An 18,343-nucleotide genomic window follows, 5' to 3' on the forward strand; every position below is an offset into this window, starting at 1 on the left:
GGATATTTTAGTAATGACATATGAAAGTATTCAATGATTTACTCTTTCACAGGCATTGAGTAACTGACTCAAAATTCAGTTACTGCTTGTAATGAGCAGTGGAAACAGAGCAATTAAGGATAAATGAGATCTGGCTACTAGCAGCAGCTACCTTTGACTGAAGCTGCATGATGCTCTGTGTTTGTATATGGCAAAAAGGGCTGCTCTCTCTGATAATGTCATCTGGGAACACGTGTCCTCAGAACCTGCTGTGAACATGGTGCTTAGTTGTACTTTAAATTAGTAGTTTTTTTAAACTTGCCAGAAAAAACTGTTAGACAAGTGTCTTAAAAAGGGGGGTGGGTGGGGTGGGTGGGGTGTGAAATAATAAAAAATGTCACAGTTTCATGGCTATATCTACACAGCAGAACCCACATAAATGATGAAGCTCCTCTTTCTTCTGTGCTTTTGGGTAGCAAAATAATTGCAGTCAGCGTGAGGGGAAGAGCATTTGCTTTCAGCCTAACATTTCTGGAAGACACTTTGGACACATAACAGTAGTACAGTGTTAGAGCAATCTTAGCTCCTGCACCAGAGACTAGACCATAGGTTTGTGAAAAGGTTTTGATGGGCATGACACCATGTGCTCCCTCATACTCCCTTTGAAGAATCAGCTGTAGAGAGAATTGCACTGATTTTGTACCATCATCTGAGAATACTGTGAGGCCTTTTGTCATGCTTCGGAGTCAGAAGTTGCCAGGAATTTTTTAAGATCAAATGAAACATCAATGTCCTTCTTCCCTAACAGTTGCATAATGTTGGCATCACACATGAGGAATATGATTTGCCTCCAGTTTACTATGTCTTTTGCTGGACAAGGTTCTAAGCAGTTAAAAATCCTTCATGAAAGAACAATTTATCTGGTAAGGAGTGTGTGGTCAGCATGCCAGTGTGAACTATTTGCTTGCATTGACTGCAATGAAGACAAATAACAAGGGATGTTATCTATCAAAGCAAAGACATAAGCCTGAAATGGAAATTTTATTTACTTGAGAGGGATGAGGGAGTTAAAATATTCTCAAGCAAAATGTGTGGCACAACACTGAAAGACACTACTGGTCAAAGTCAGTATAGGTTATGGAAAACAGGATAGAGAATGTAGCAACTGAGAAGAACATAACTTATTTTTATCTAAGGGTCCGATGGGCAGAGTTTAAAATAAGATTTCCTTCTCTTTGGAATTTTATAGGATCTTTAAAGAGGAACTGGAGACTGAGGTGCAAAAAGGATTGGGTTTGTCTGAGAACAAGAAACACCTGGGCCAAAGGAATGTTTTTTTAGAGGACTATTTGAAGGTGAATAGAAAAGGATTCTGAGAAGTCATTAGCATCCTGAGTACCATAAACCTGGGGTGGAGGTTTATGGCAGGCTTTGTTTATCTTTGATGCAGCCAAAGGAAATATGCCTTACAGATTATTTTTAAGCACTTCTTATGTAAAACAAAACACAAACAGCAATATTAAGAGGATTAGGAGCTAGGTAATAATATTCATTCATCCTTAGTGTTCATTTTGTGCTTCTGCAGAAATAATAAATGAATAAAAATTCCTTTTGTGCTCTCCACTCACTGAAGTGCAAGAACTTGCCAGGTTACTTTCCTTTTGAGGAACAGCTGAGGGCATGAAGTTGGGCTGTGTCTTTGGTTTGACCCATTCTTACTACTTTGTTTTCCGAGAAACAGCATTTGCCTGCACTATTTGCTGCAAAGTGTATTTGCAGGAAAATTCACAGCACACTTGCTGTTCAAAGACAAGATTATTAGTTAAAGGCTAGTGAAACTACTTGCTTACTTTATTTTGTGATGTGAGATGGTGACATAAACATGATATCATGTCAACATGACATCAATACTGATACTATCACAAGCAACTACTTCCAGCTCCAGCTTTTCCCCCAGCATGTGCCTGGCTCAGGTACAGGATTCACACACCTACATGGCTGCTTGTCCTGACCTCAAGCAGTGCACCATGTGTCCTTGCAGGGTGGCCCTTGGTGGCAGTGCTCACACCCTGCACACACAAAGCAGTGTTGGCCTGCGTGTTTTCATTACCACAAATGCTCCCCAGTGGGTTTTTCAAAGTCCTTTGCTGGCTGGTTGATACAGATACCAGAGCTATTTCAGCAACCACTGCAGGCAGGGAGGACACAGCTGAGCGGTTTCCAGGGCTTGTGAGCCTCCTGGCCGTGGGAAGGGTGTGAGCTCTGGCTGCTGTCTCCTCTATCACAGTGTGTTATTGCAAAGGTTTGAAATTGGTGTCATAACAAATGTTGAGGCTTGGGAAAAAGTTTTGAGGTCGACCTGAAAGGAGGGATAATGCCCTTTTCCCAAGACTGTCTCTTTCCCACAGGTGTCTGTAGATAACTTTATGATGTTGAAGCTGATAAGATAATTAAGCTGCTAAAGGCAGACAGCATTTGAGGATAAATCTGGCAGCTGCTCTGTGAAGTGGCTTTGATTGAAAGCTGTGCCCTGGTTGGGTTAGCTGTACAAACCATGCTCCAGAGCCAACAAAAACCACCTTTCTGGCACAGAGAAAAGTGTCAGACTGATTCACAGGATCACAGGTAGGTTGTGGCCTGAGAATAGCTTTATTAAGCAAAGCTGTTGAAGCACGAGCTTGTCTCTTAGGAAAATCAATTGCTCAGATTAAGGTTATACAGTGCAGATATATCTCTCCTAGAGGGCAGGTCTCTCAGCAGCCCCACAGGCAAGTGGCTGGGGAACCCTGTAAGTTTGCTGGCAGCTGTGCACTGGGACTTCTTTGCAATCCTATTGCTAATCACTATTTAAAACACTAGAGTCGCATAAATAGATGTTTTCCATTGGCAAAAAAATTCTCCCAGAAGTTCAAAGTTGTTTATCCATTGTTATTGAACTTAAAAAAAGTGCTCCTAATAAGGGATAACCAAAACCCCAGAACTGAGTCAGCACTCCTTAAGGAACAAGCAAATAATTTTAATTCTTTAAATGTTCTCCACTTCTAATTGGTTCTTCCAACCTGAAACGCAGTCTCAATGAGAAGAAAAACCCATAACATTTCATTTTCTGAGCAAACTTTCAGGTAGCCTAATTGAAGATGATGGTAACTCTGGGTATGTTTAGGAGTTGAAATTTAAAATTAAGTCTGGCTGTAGAAGGTCAGATTTCACATTGTTGTCTTTTAAGTCTGGCAGCCAGATGGGACCTGAATATGTTGAACTGGAACATAACTGCCTAATATAGAATCATAGAATGGTTAGGGTTGGAAAGGACCTGAAGTACATCTAGTTCCACCCCCCCGCCATGGGCAGGGATACCTCATGCTAAACCATGTCACCCAAGGCTCTGTCCAACCTGGCCTTGAACACTGCCAGGGATGGAGCAGTCACAACTTCCTTGCGCAACCAATTCCAGTGCCTCACCACCCTAACAGGAAAGAATTTCCTTCTTATATCCAGTCTAAACTTCCCCTGTTTAAGTTTTAACCCATTACCCCTCGTCCTGTCACTACAGTCCCTAATGAAGAGTCCCTCCCCGGCATCCCTACAGCCTCCCTTCAGATACTGGAAGGCTGCTATGAGGTCTCCACGCAGCCTTCTCTTCTCCAGACTGAACAGCTCCAACTTTCTCAGCCTGTCTTCATACGAGAGGTGCTCCAGTCCCCTGATCATCCTCGTGGCCCTCCTCTGGACTTGTTCCAAAAGTTCCATGTACTTTTTATGTTGAGGACACCAGAACTGAACACAATACTCCAGGTGAGGTCTCACAAGAGCAGAGTAGAGGGGCAGGATCACCTCCTTCGACCTGCTGGTCACGCTCCTTTTGATGCAGCCCAGGATTCGGTTGGCTTTCTGAGCTGCGAGCTCACACTGAAGCTGACTCATGTTCAGTTTCTCATCAGCCAATACCCGCAAGTCCTCCGCCGCAGGGCTGCTCTGAATCTCTTCTCTGCCCAACCTGTAGCTGTGCCTGGGATTGCTCCAACACAGGTGTAGGACCTTGCACTTGTCATGATTAAACCTCATGAGGCTGGCATCAGCCCACCTCACAAGCGTGTCAAGGTCCCTCTGGATGGCATTCCTTCCCTCCAGCGTATCAACCAAACCACACAGCTTGGTGCCATTGGCAAACTTGCTGAGGGCGCACTCAATCCCACTGTCCATGTCAGGGACGAAGATGTTAAACAAGACCGGTCCCAACACCGATCCCTGAGGGACACCACTCGTTACTGGTCTCCAGTTGGACACTGAGCCATTGACCACAACTCTTCGCGTGTGGCCATCCAGACAATTCCTTGTCCACTGGGTGGTCCATCTTTCAAACTGATGTGTCCAATTTAGAGACAAGGATGTCCTGTGGGACAGTGTCAAATGCTTTGCACAAGTCCAGGTAGATGACATCAACTGCTCTACCCCTGTCCATCAGTTCTGTAACCTCATCAGGGAAGGCCACCAAATTGGTCAGGCAGGATTTCCCCTTAGTGAAGCCATGCTGGCTGTCACCAAGCACCTTGTTGATTTTCATGTGCCTTAGCATGCCTTCCAGGAGAACCTGCTCCAAGATTTTGGCAGGCACAGAGGTGAGACTGACTGGTCTGTAATTCCCCGGGTCATCCGTTTTCCCCTTCTTGAAATTGGGGGTTATATTTCCCTTTTTCCAGTCATCGGGAACTTCACCTGACTGCCATGATTTTTCAAATATGATGGGCAATGGCTTAGCAACTTCATTAGCTAGCTCCTTCAGGACCCATGGATGGATTTCATCAGGTCCTATGGACTAATATAACTTGTTAATCAGCAGCGTATCTCTGTCTTAAGGTTTTTTTAGATGCTGGCTTTAGATTGATGGTAAGAGTTTATGGCTCAATATACAAGCATGGCTAAATCTTAGGAACTGATATTCTTGAAACTGTGGCATATTCCCCTAGACAGCTGCCCTGCAACTGATTTTCAAGGAGGCATCTTAGTTTGTGGATTAGTTTGAATCGCAAATCTAGCCTCTGATTTAAATGAAACAGTTGTTGTTATTTTGTTGAACTGGAAAAAAAGAAAAAATATCATTATCTTAGGACTTAAAAAAAAATTAAATTAATTATTCAGTGTTCATTTCTAAATTAAATTCTTTTGGGAATGAAAATTCAAAGCATATTTTCATATTTCTCTTCCCTTCTCTCCAGGCTTCTTCAGCTGAAAAAAGATAAATTATGTCTGCAAATAGTTATAGTTGTACCCAAGTATGCACTTTTTTTCTTTTTTTTTTAATATTCAACTGAAAATTCTGCTTCTTTAACTCTTTGAAAAAAAATCAGCACTGCAGTGTAATGCAGAACAGGTTGTGGGACATTATTCTGTGTACTTTTGTGGAATAAATTATTTCCCTGATAGTCAAAGATAATTTTTCAGATCTATATGGGTCTGATAAAACTGGAATTATATATCCTTGACTTTTGTTGGTTCAAAGTATGATTCAATAAAAAGGAGATTGTAGCAAACTGTCGGGGGGGCACAGCAGACCATGGCTGGTCTCTGTGGGTAGCAGTGGGTATGTTGCAGTGACAAACTTGGACTCTGCTCCTTTTCTGCTTGTTTTCGGGCAGACCAGCTTCCTTTGACCTCTGGAGCTGGAAGAGAGATACAGGAAGGAAGAGCTTTCTCATGGTAAGTGCAGGAGCCTATGCTGCTCATTCCCCCCATGGATCAAAACAGGAAGCATTTGCTGGCAGCATCCCCTTGTCTCTCTGCATCACTCTTTCCCCTGCCCAATGCTTCCGAAGGTGTGTTCTCACCTGACCTCCTCCCTCCAGGTTGTCATGCGATTAACACAAACTCGCTATCCCATCATTCTTGTGATCATGATTTACACATAGATCCAAGAACTGTGAAATGGGTAGAGCGGAGGGAATTAGTATAAAAGTGTGATCCCACTGGGATTTGATTTTTCCTCATTTGTCTCCTCAGTCACTTCTTTTCCTCAGTGGGTCAGAATTGAGCTTGATTTGACCAACCTAGTATTTGAATCTCCAGCATTTTACCTCTCCAAAATTGTTCACGGTTTGATCTATCATTGCCTTTGTGATTACAAGAAGAACTGTACTCTGGATGGGACTGCAGGAGCACTGAACACGTAACCCAGCCTACCTGCCTGCTGCAGGGCTCTGATAGCACACATTGCTGCCCTCCCCAGACTTACTGAGAGTGCACTGCATCCCACTGTCCGGGGCACTGGGGAAGATGTTAATAGCAACAGATCAAGCATACATCACTCCTAACTGGTTGCCAACTGGACTGTGAATTGCTGACCCTCATCTTTGATTCTGAACACACCTCCGGTTTCCCAGCCTACCCTTTCCTTATTTTCAGTTTGGATGCAAGAATACTGCATGTCAAAAGCCTTGCAAAAGTCAGTGTATACTTCACTGTTTCTAACTTTGACATTTGTTCTTTTATATATATTTTATATTTTTAAAAACACCTATATATTTAAAAATGCAAGCAAAACTTATTTGAAAAAAAAAGCTCAAAAAATAAAAGCTTCAACAAAATTTAACTTTCCTGCAAGATATTTTATAGTACTCTTGCTTTTAATTGTCAGACATGTCCATTCAAATTCTGAGATAATAACATCTCTCCATAGTGGCTACTTTTACAGCTGCAGTGCCTGCTGTTACTAAGCAAGTGATAAAATTATTATTATTGCTATCAGAGTGTAGTCTAGAGACAGCCAGCAAAGGTGAGGCCCCAGAGTAAAGTGCAGGATTACTGAGACTTGCTGTTATTTGTTGTTAATGATGTTGAGCTGCAGGAGGAAAGACAAAATGTGAAATAGTATTTTAAACAAAAAACGCAGTAGGCATAAGAAAATTAAATCAAGACAAAACAAGAAAAAGATAAGTATTGATTATAGAGTGTTATGAATGAGCTTCTGCTCAACAAAATATCAGATGATCTATAAATATTACATTCAACTTCATACAACTGGAAGGGCAAATTTCTCAGGAGGGCTTGAGGTAGAGAGCCTGGAGATGATGATGAAAAAACCTTCAGTCTCTTGGTATTCCTGTGCCAGCTTCTGTTATACCAGCTTTTCTTGGGTCATTTCTAGCTCCAGCTGGGGCCTTTAGAGGTAGGAAATATTCCTTGTACTATCACTTCTTGGACAGTAGCTGAGGCTTCAGCTCAGCAAAGCACATGCCTGACTTGAAGGCTGTGTTTCTGATCTGTGAGGCACACGAGCACTGGCTGTGAAGTGCCTCTGACCTGAGGTTGCCTTATTCCTGCTATCAGTACATGTGTGTTGCCCTGGTGGAGGCGCAAATCCTAAATCTCTGTTTGGATTGTGGTGAGAGAAAATTCTGAGCAAAGGAAATTTTTCCTGGCACTGGGCAAGAGGAGCCACAGGGGGCCCCCCTTTGCTCCCCATCCTCTGTGCTGGCACAACCAGACAAGGCAGCCTCAGCTTGAGGGTAACACTGTTATGATATCAAAACATGAATGAATACCTGTTGTTTATCTTGCTAACATATTTTTAAGCCTCAGCCACAGTCAGCACTCCATAATGTGGGTTTTAATCTGCTTTGTTTGTGCTCTCACAGACAGGTGAAGGAGGCCCTCTCCAAGCAATGTTGACCACTTTGGTCTCTTCCACAGAGCAGTTACATTTTGGCTTTGCTTCTTTTCGTTTTTTTTTTTAAGTCATTCTTGTTTTTGCATTGTTTTTTAGTTTGTGTTGTACATTGCTTGGTGTACAGCCTTCCCCTAATACATTCCCCTATTTCTGCCTCCCTCCTCTCGATTGTACTGTCAATACAAAGCCATATAAATTGAATTGTTAGTCAAAATGTTTCTTTCCAGCTTTTGGTAAAGCAGAAGATAACCCAAGGAGTCTTCTGAGGTTTATAAATATGGTAAAGCTATTTTTCATAGTGTGCTCAGCATGCTATTTCCACACATGGTTGCACACATTTTCTGCTTCATCATACAACTGCTTAAGAACATTATTTAAGTACCTCAAATAAAAACAGAGGGCATTTCTGAAAGGCTGAAATAGGATCATACCAACTGTAATAGGTCAGTGTTGGTTTGCTTGAAGAGGGGAATGTTTGAGCAGTTATTAGGGCTATTCTTAGTGCTAGTTCTTACTGTAGCTCACGGTAAGTCAGGTACGGCTGGGTGAGCACCAGGAGCAAGTTCCAGCAGGTAACACAGAAATAGGTGTTCACTGTGAGTGTTTCCAGCAGCAATGTGTTTTCTTTTTTACTTTATAGCAAAAGAAACAGGGATGAGTGGCAGCTTTCATTAAACTATTTCCTGGCATCATGCAGGATAAGCTTATATGGAAACAGACATGTTTGTCTAGTCTCTGGCTAAGAAAGCTTGACATCTATCCCTACACGACGATTGCTCCAGCAGGCTTTCCTATGCTTTTGCAGCCAAATATGTTACTGCACACAGTACAGGGCTGTAAATATATTGTGGTGGTGGTGGTGTTTTTCTGGTTCTCTTTTCTTTTTATTTTCCCCTTATTTTACTGTCTGCACTAGAATAGATTTGTATGGTGGAAACAAAGATGACCATTCATGAGCAGCTGAAAAAAGGTGATCTGCAGCAGGCTTTTACACAGGATGAGAGTCAGATTGCTCATGGACCTCTGTGACACTTGCTTAACAATGTACTTAAAATTAACCCACTGACTTTAGTTGCTACTGTTCTTGTGTCCCTCCTGACTATGAGAAAAGTTTGCAAAAAACTACTCCATAATTCCACTCCTCTGTCTTAGTTTTGAGACAAGTTTCACAGGAAATGGTGGCCCGACTACTGTCTGATGTAGGGGTTTCAGAAGGTCAGCAGTAAAGCAAGGAGGAGGATGTCAGAGGCAGGCCTGAAGACAATTGTGAGACTTTGCTTGTGTACCGGAGTCGGTGGGAGGCAGCACTGTCGGGTGCCAGCTTGACAGGGTGGACTGCGTGCTGAGTGCTTGAGGTTGGACTAGCCATCAGTGCTCAGCATTTTTCACTAAAATACAGTGGTTTTTAGTGGAAGTATGTCCATCAGAAGTAGTTCTGAATGAGTTAAAGTGCTTTCTGTTTTTTTTAATCCAGGTTATCGAGCACTTTTATATGCAGGAAGGAAAGATTTAGAGGCTGTTGTTATTGAGTTATCCTGCAATACGTACTGGTAGCTGGGTGCTCCAGTTTCAGCCAGGACACTCCAAGAGTTTGAGGGTTTGTGGGATGCCTATGCTCTTTTTTAATCCTAAGCAACCTTCCCTCTTCATCCATTAATGTTATTTGAGGCAGCTGTATCACAGACAGGGACCATTTTATCAGCTGTAAGGACTATGTGTATATTCCACAGAATCAACTAGGTTGCAAAAGATCTTTAAGATCATTAAGTCCAACCACTAAGGGCCTCACATATATGGTTTTGAACGCTTCCAGGGATGGTGACTCCACAACTGCCCTGGGTGCCTGAACACCCTCTCTGGGGAAGGGATTGTTATAATATCCAATCTAAACCTCCCCTGGCACAGCTTGAGGCCGTTACCTCTTGTCCTAGTGCTTGTTTCTGGGGAGAAGAGACCGACCCCACCTCACTACAAACTCCTTTCGGTTAGTTGTGAAAGATGATAAGGTCCCCCCATGAGCCTCTACTTCTCCAGACTAACTTCCCCCCGGCTCCTCAGATGTTCCCCATCACACTTGTGCTCCAGACCCTTCACCAACTCCGTTGCCCTTCTCTGGACTCGCTCCAGCACCTCAATGTCTCTCTTGCAGTGAAGGGCCCAGAAATGAGCACAAGATTTGAGGTGCAACCACACCAGTGCCCAGTACAGGGGGATGATCACTGCCCTGGCCCTGCTGGCCACACTATTGCTGATACAGGCCAGGATGCTGTTGGCCTTCTTGGCTGCCTGGGCACAAGCTGGATCATGTTCAGCTCCGTCAGTCAGCACCCCCAGGTCTCTTTCTGCTGTGCACCTTTCCAGCCACTTTGCCCAAAGACTGGGGCCCAAAAGCAGGACATGGAACTTCGTCTTATTGAGCCTCATACCACTGGCCATAGCCCATCGATCCAGCCTGTCCAGATCCCTCTGCATAGCCTCCCTACCCTTCAGCAGAAAAACACTCCCACCCAACTTGGTGTTTGCAAATATACTGAAGGTGCCCTCAATCCCCGCATCCAGATCAACAATGAAGATATAAACAACAGTGGCCCTAACACTGAGCCCTGAGGGACATCACTAGTGTCCACCATATATATACACAACCCCTCTCTTCTGTATGCTCAGGGTTTTAAGGATCCTGCATCCCCAAAGTGCTTCGGGGGTTACTATAATGGGAAATGAATGATGGCTAAATGCAGGCACATGCATCAGGGTTATGCTGAACAGCTCTATGTTACACAGCCCAGGCAGTGGTGCCATACGTATGGGTCAGTCTGGTGTGCATGATTATGGGCTGCCTCATGCCTGGTTGTTCCCTCTGCATGTAATGCATTATTCCCCAACAACTAACACCCCAAGATGTCACATGTTCTGAAAACTCTGATTTTTTTTTTTTTTTTTATGAAAACCTGTGTTCTATAATGTTGACAAAGGATTTAAACATAAACTGCAGGAAATGGCAGACTGGCAGCTGCATCAACATCTGCTGTCCCTCTGAAGCTGAAGCCCTCCACTCAAAGTTTCATTCTTCAAGGTGGGGATATGCCTTGCGTAGTAGCTGTGGTACCAGGGCATGGAATCAAAATGTGACAAGTGAGCATATGATATATGCAGGATTTCCTTTTTCTTTTACCTTGTTGTTTGTTCCTTTGTTTGCTCGTGTGTTGTTTTCTGTTTTTTTTTTTTTTTTTTTAAAGATATAATATACAGGGTAGTATGTTTGTATTTCCATTTATGAAAAAAAACCCTATCTTGCTGGCCAATGTGAGTGTGTGCGAGAGATGGAATCAGCGTAGCTTTTGTCTGTTTTGTTGGTGACACATTTTATTATTTTTGACATATGTTAGGTCAACCTAGAGACTTGTGTTAGTTTAGGCAGCTCATCTGAAGCTACCTGTGGACTGTGGTGCTCTAAGTAGCCCAGGGCCTTTGCTGCCTCCCTGCTTAATAGAAGAAGACCCCCCCCTTATCAGTTTTACCCTGAAGGAGATCTTCACAGCCTTTTCGTGGTGACCATGTCCTTTTCTCAGCCATCAAGGAGCTCAGACTTGCATGAGCAGCTCATTGCCCATCCCTGCAGGCAGCTGTGCCTGGTGATGTGCTTGGCAGGCCCTCCCCTGTCCTGGGGTTTGCTCACTGACTTTTGCCCGCTGTGTTTGGCATGCTCTGCACTCCATTTCTCATGCCCAAAAGCAAGTACAGATTTTCAAGCACAATGCACAGGTGGTGTTTCTGCAGCTTGGTCTCTCTTTGCTCAAAGAGCTTTATCTCCCGAGAGGGTGGACAGAAACTGCTGCAGCACAGCACAGAGCAAGACATGAGCCTCTAGAGGTCACTGACACTCTAGGGCTGCCTGTGGGGAGACAGGGCTGCTCTGGACCAGGTGTATACAGCAAACTGAGCCTAATAACACCAAAGAGCAGAGCAGATTTTGTGCCCTAGATCTGCTGCAGAGACGGGAGTGAAATGAGAGGCTTGTCCAGAGGTGATGCCTGAGGCCCACAGGGGCACTGTACCTCTCCTTGGCTAACAGCTGAGGCTGCAGACAAGCATAGCGTTGAGGAATGGAGCTTTAATTCATCTGGTAGCACAAAATTGACATGGAAAGTGCTGCAGCTGTAGGCCCTGGGCATGGAGCCGGTGTCCTGAGGAGTGGAGAGAGGCAGAGGGATCCTCCTGACCGCAGTGGCCTGTGAGTACCATTGCAAAGGTGCTAGGTTTGCAGTGCAGCCATTTTCCCTACTTCACCTACTGTGTGGTGATGTGGGGTGCTGCAGCTATATATAAAACAGTGCCTGAATTCCTAAAATCACAAATGGTTCAGAAGAGGGAAAAATGGATTCGTTTGTGGACCACCTTCTTGCACCACCCTATAAGAAACTCCAAAGGGCTGGAAGAAACGAACAACCTACTGATGCCAGCCCCCTGTGTGTGAAACTAGCCCATATCGGTATTAACAGAGAACAGTGAAGAAGAGTGTAGTCAGGCAGGGAGCTATGCCCATGGTTGGAGGAGGTAGCTGTGGCAAAAGGGGTGTTTGGGCTCGGTAGGATCTGGGGTCCCAGTTGCCTGCTATGGTGTGACTACATGCTTAGCATGGCCACTGGAACGTGCTGCAGGAACTGCAGGTCTCCCTGTAAAAGAAAAGCTGGTGGGGTTACAGGGATGTCAGCCAAAGCATGCCTTGTGGTAGTGCATAAGGACTGTCCCCTTTGTAGTTTATCGCTGTAAGAAAATTTTATCTTCTAATGTGTTTCCCCTTGAAGTCACCAAGTCAGACAAGCAAATAAAGCTCCCTAGTTCACAGCTGTGAATGTGTAAATGTTATTGAAAAGCCAGGACGTGGCTGGGGGATAATGCCGGTGGGGGACTGTCCGTCTCCTCTGACCTGGGCGTAGCTGCCTGGCTTTCTCAGCATTGTTTCTCCTGCACTTTGAGCTGGGGGAGAGGAACTCCCAGCCTGCAGCTCCCACTGCCCGCGGCCCCCTGTCCGCCCCTCCTTCCTCACCCACCCTCTGCATGAGACTGGCTGCCTTCAGTCACAAAATCTGCTGGGCTTTGCACAAACGTCTTCTAATGTAAATATCAGCGAGGACTACAGAAAGCCTCTCTGTTGGTGCCGGTCCTTCTGAGCCGTGCTTTCAAAGTGCTGACTGTGCTGGTTCTTATCATAAGTCAGTCTCAGCAATCAACTTTCTTTTGATCACTTGGATGTGTGCTATTTCTTGTTTTTAGTATACTTTTAATGTAGTGATGAATGTAGTGACCAAATACACCACCATAAGATTTTTAATTTAAAGGATGAGATAGTTAAGCAGATGTTATCATGCTTCACCATACAATAGAATAGTTTTAAATCACAGTTTTGATGGAGGAGAATAGTAATGACAAATATTATTTTTAAATAGGAAATTTATGTGCGTTTAGGAACATGTGAAAATTGACATACAGATTTTGAGTACAATATACTGATATAGTTTTCTGTGCTGTTTCACATAAACAGCTGTTTGAGTGATTGGTGAAGATTTTTTCCCATATAGGTGTGGTACCTGGATGCCGCTGCACCTGAATGTGTAGCTAATTAGATACAGGACAGTCCTGCACCTTGTTTGTAAGGACTTGTGCTCCTGACAGCCCCACGTTGTCATCAGTCTCTGCTATTCAGTCTCAACAAATAAGGGAGTTTTTCCCTCCTTAGCAGACAGATTCTCAGCGGTACTCATTCCCTGAGGTTTTGTGTCCTGGACTTCGTCCTTCTTGACAGCACTGCTTGTCACAGAATGTTGCTGTACCACCACGGGAGCTTTCTGTTCCTTGCAAAATTAGACCCATCATGAGTGAAATATAGGGGAACTGGATTTCTAAATGAAATCTGAGCTTTTGTTGCAGTATGAAGTTTAGCTCTTGCTATTAATGATTTGCATTTTACAAACTCTTGGAGGACCAGAGTGTATCCCATTTCTCGCACCAGTCGGGAATGTCTGTGGTTTGTTCTGTTGAGCAACATTGCATTTCTGGTGTTAGCCCTCATGAGTCACAAGACATTTTTTTTTGCCTCAACCACAAATATTTAAAAAAATCAACTCTCATTTTATGAAGTGAGATCACAACCTTCATGAGGTGTATGTGCAGACTGCATTTTGAAGATAGTATGTGACAGAAGTGTTGCTGTAAAGTTTTTGATGAAGGCACAACCAGAATGCCCAGCTTTTCATGCTGTTAGTGGTAGTGCAAGGACAGCACTTCTTTACCTGGTACCTACCCCAAATGGGGCTCTTGGATACATTTGCTTGGTGACGTTTTTGATATGTACATTAGTATTTTTGTTATTTGATGAAGACTAGACATAGTTCAGACTCACATAATTAATAACTAAGGGTTATTTATACAGAGTACCTCCATTGCTTCTCTTTAGAGAGCATTTGGGTGAAGCTGGGCAGACATAACTATGGCAGTAGCACCTGTGCAGCATCTTCCTCATAAACATGTAATTTGTAGCTGCTGTAAGATTTCTAATTCCATCCTCAGAAAATTGCCTCTTTTGCTGTGGATAGCCATACACACATACATGCAAAATATGATTTTGTAGCATACTTGATGGTGGCAACTCACAAAAGTTTTCTTAAACCATGGTAAATGCAGTGTAACTTAAGACCATAAGGATTTATGTGTCAATCAATTGGAAGAGCAGACAGCCCAGTGTCCTGTTACAAGCAGTGGCGTGCAGTAAGTACTTAAAGAGAAGGATAAGGAACAGGGAATGTAGCAAGTGATTAAACTCACCTCCACTAACTGATGGTTTAAGAATTTCCTGTGCTAAAGTTTGTATCCGGACCATTGTGTGTAATAGCTACCAGTGGGTTTCTCCTCCACAAATTTCCCCCCCCCCCCTTTTTTTTTTTCAATTCCTTTAATGCTGTGGCCTCCACGACTTCCTGTGGTAATGAATTCCACACCTCAAATAAGAAGTTATGTGGAAAAAGGCATTTCCTTCTGTTTAAGCCTGATCATTTCTTTGGTGGCCTCCTTATTTTTGTATTGTGAGAAGATATGAAAAATCGTTGTCTACAGACATTTTTCATGGTGTTTATTATTTTGTAGTCTACTACCAAATTCTGTTCATAGTTTGATTTTATAGTATTTGGTTTTCATTTGCCTCTTTTACTGAGCTTTGCCAAGTAGACCTCTTGAAGAAACCTGACTAACTTTCTTTAATTAGAATGGCAAGCTAGAAAGGCCAAATGAAAAAAAAAAAAGCCCATTTAATTTAGTCTCTCTTTTTACACAAGTTCTTCAAAAACCTACCATCATCCTGCACTTTTTCATCTCTCCCTTTTTAAGTTCTACATATGTGGTAGGTTGATTTCAGCTACCTGCAGTCCAGAAAACACATCTGTATCATGTTTTTTTTACAGAAGTGTAGTAACATTATTTGCTTTGTCCTATATTGCTTTCATAAAATGTCTTTTATTTGTTGATAATCATTGAGCTCTGATGTTTTTTGTGTACTAGCTTTCCTGCATATTTTTGGCTAACGTAGTCTTTGATTATGTGTCTACTTAAGGTTAATTTTTACCCTCATATATTATTTTGCAGTTATTAGGATTTCACCTGATACTTTCTTCAGGTCTCTCTGCTGTTCTCTGTTTGCTGTTCTTCAGCACATCTCCACAGTCAGTTTTAGGCTTGATAAACCCATTTCATATCAATTTGATTACTTCAAACAATTCAGGTCAAGAAGGGTGAAAGACCTCTTTACTGGTTTGCTGAGTGTATGTGGGAAGTGGTAGCAAACATGATTTAATCACTTTTTACCTTTTCTTAATATAGATTATTCCTTCAGTTGTAGATTTACATGGAGACTGTAAAGTCTGTGCTTAAACAGATCAAGTATCTGAAACTTCTCTGAACTGTTCAACCAGGTCTTATTACCAGCTAATGCTTGAATGAGGCAGAGAAGCAATCTGAATGCAACTTTCCCATTACCAGGCAATCTCAGTTGAGACAGGGAATTCTTTTCTTGGAGTGGCAAAAATCTTGCAATCCTGAAGCTTCTCACTGAAGGAGACAAGCATCCAGCTCTGCCCAGCTCTGGCTATGAGAACCTGAAGGTTTGATGGGAAAAAGGATGTTCCTACTTGTCTTTCCTCTGAATTCTGTAAAACTTAACACTTTTCATATCCTAACCACTGCATTTGGTTCCAAAGTAATTTTGTTAAAAGCCACTGTTCCCAAATTCAGCCCATCATCCCTTCTTGCTCTTTTGGGTGATTTTTCGTATCACAACCCGTTTGTTTCTGCAGGCAGTGATTCCAAACAGGTGCCTTTCTGTGCCACTGTCTGTCCAGAACAAAGGACCAGGGCCTGGTTTTACAGGAAGATCTCCAATGAGGAAAGCAAAGGTAGAAATGAGGTCTTTTAAGGCTCACCTGGGCACTTAAGTACCTTCAGTTTATATTACTGTAGAAATACATACATATCCTGTACAAAAGCATATGTTCTCTTTAAAACAACATTGTTTTATGATCTGCTTATTAGCTCCCTATAGAAGGTATACACTTCTGGTGTTCCGGAACTGTATTTGTAGCCATCCTTTGTGTGAAAAGGGTTGTTCTCCATAACTGGGTTAGACTGTGCATCATGAGAAATTGATGTATGTGTATCTGGCCAACCGAATAGGAGCTGCAATATAGCATGATGACTCTGGCTTTTTTATTTGGTTGTTTACAGGTAGCTTTTACAACCTATCATTACGTTTGTGGTTGACTTTTTGAGAGGATGGGGTTTAATTTACTTCCCTTTATACATGTGAATGAGATGGTAAGGTGAGCACGTTGTTTTCTGTAAAACATTACCATACCCTGGAACGGGAAGAAGTAGTTCTGTCAATATTAATGCACCTATCTTTCCTCTACAGAGGCCTGCATGCCTAATATGTTGGTGAATCCGGTAAGAGAGAAGCACTGGCTTCTCTTCCAGCATATAAGAGAAGTGACTCTGAACTGTCTGTCATGTTGAGACAGCATGTGCTGTTAGAAGTTACTATATTTCAGTATTAAAAGCAGTATAAAAAGTACAGCAGCCTGACTGAAGGTGTTTTTCAAGATCTTTTTCCCTTCTAGTGAATAATATTTATGTTGCTTTAGTTGAGCAGATTCTTAGAGATCATTATGTTCAAAGTAATTACTAGCAGTTTAACTCTTGTACTAGCATTGCTTTCAGACTAATTATTTTTTTTTTTTACCATAATAGATGATAAGCAAGTTCACTTATATATAAAAATGGATGATCAAAATCCTTCAAATCATTTTTCTGCTCCCCTGCAAATGTTAAATACTGGGAATATCAAGGACTATAAGCTGAAGAACACAAAATCAGACAAACACTGGACTGAGAAATTCAGGACACAGGCCTCTTTTTTAAGGGAATGATTAAAATCATTTAGAGCTTGGTGAACGTAATTAAAAAAGGATATTTTTTGCAAAAGATATTTTAATGAAGACAGAGTGGTAGACACTGCATGACTTTCAGGTAGACAGGTTTTCTAGGTGGCCTGTCCAGTACATGCATAATTTGCTTTCCTTTACTACCTGCTAGAGAAACCTTTTGCTCACTCCTCCTATGATGTTAAGTGTATCAGCACTACTGGAAATACCAGTTGTTAAGAACAACAAAAGAAAACAGAGCCAAAGGACTTAATACACTAGTTGTTTGCAAAATGTTCCTGATGCCAATTTCTTTATTTTCTCTGTGAGTGGAGGCTTTTTGTTAAATCCATAGAAATTTTTCTGTTTCCATAAAATAGAATCGTAGAATCATAGAATAGTTGAGGTTGGAAAGGACCTTAAGATCATCAAGTTCCAACTCCCCTGCCATGGGCAGGGACACCTCACACTAAACCATGTCACCCAAGGCTCTGTCCAACCTGGCCTTGAACACTGCCAGGGATGGAGCATTCACAGCCTCCCTGGGCAATCCATTCCAGTGCCTCACCACCCTAACAGGAAAGAATTTCTTCCTTATATCCAGTCTAAACTTCTCCTGTTTAAGTTTTAACCCATTACCCCTTGTCCTATCACTACAGTCCCTACATCTGTCCCCAGTGAAGCCGGCTCAAGTTTATTTTCTCATCAACCAACACCCCCAAGTCCTTCTCTGCAGGGCTGCTCTGAATCTCTTCTTTGCCCAACCTGTAGCTGTGCCTGGGATTGCTCCACCCCAGCTGTAGGACCTTGCACTTGTCATGGTTAAACTTCATGAGGTTGGCATTGGCCATCTCTCTGGAGGTCCCTCTGGATGGCATTCCTTCCCTCCAGGGTATCAACCGAACCACACAGCTTGGTGTCATTGGCAAACTTGCTGAGGGCGCACTCAATCCCACTGCCCATGTCACTGACAAAGATGTTAAACAAGACCAATCCCAACACGGATCACGGAGGGACACCACTCATTACTGGTCCCCAGTTGAACATTGAGCCATTGACCACAACTCTTTGAGTGCAGTTCTTTATCCACTGAGTGGTCCATCCATCAAATTGATGTCTCTCCAATTTAGAGACAAGGATGTCGTGTGGAACAGTGTTGAACGTTTTGCACAAATCCAGGTAGATGACACCAACTGCTCTACCCCTGTCCATCAGTTCCATAGCCCCATCAGAGAAG

At 42.8% G+C, this 18,343-nt stretch overlaps 1 long non-coding RNA gene across 1 annotated transcript; it reads left to right on the top strand.

Annotated features, from left to right (window-relative positions):
* The first annotated feature begins 1,891 nt into the window (after nucleotides 1–1,891).
* On the top strand, nucleotides 1,892–5,812 carry LOC134159016 (uncharacterized). Its single transcript, XR_009962991.1, has 3 exons — nucleotides 1,892–1,952; nucleotides 2,388–2,608; nucleotides 5,616–5,812. It is a non-coding gene; the product is annotated as an uncharacterized LOC134159016 (long non-coding RNA).
* Nucleotides 5,813–18,343: the final 12,531 nt, after the last annotated feature.

The sequence above is a fragment of the Pezoporus occidentalis genome, unplaced genomic scaffold, assembly GCF_034315485.1.
Source record: "Pezoporus occidentalis ecotype Australia unplaced genomic scaffold, CSIRO_AGI_Poc_V1 ctg139, whole genome shotgun sequence".
Classification (NCBI taxonomy): Eukaryota; Metazoa; Chordata; class Aves; order Psittaciformes; family Psittacidae; genus Pezoporus; species Pezoporus occidentalis.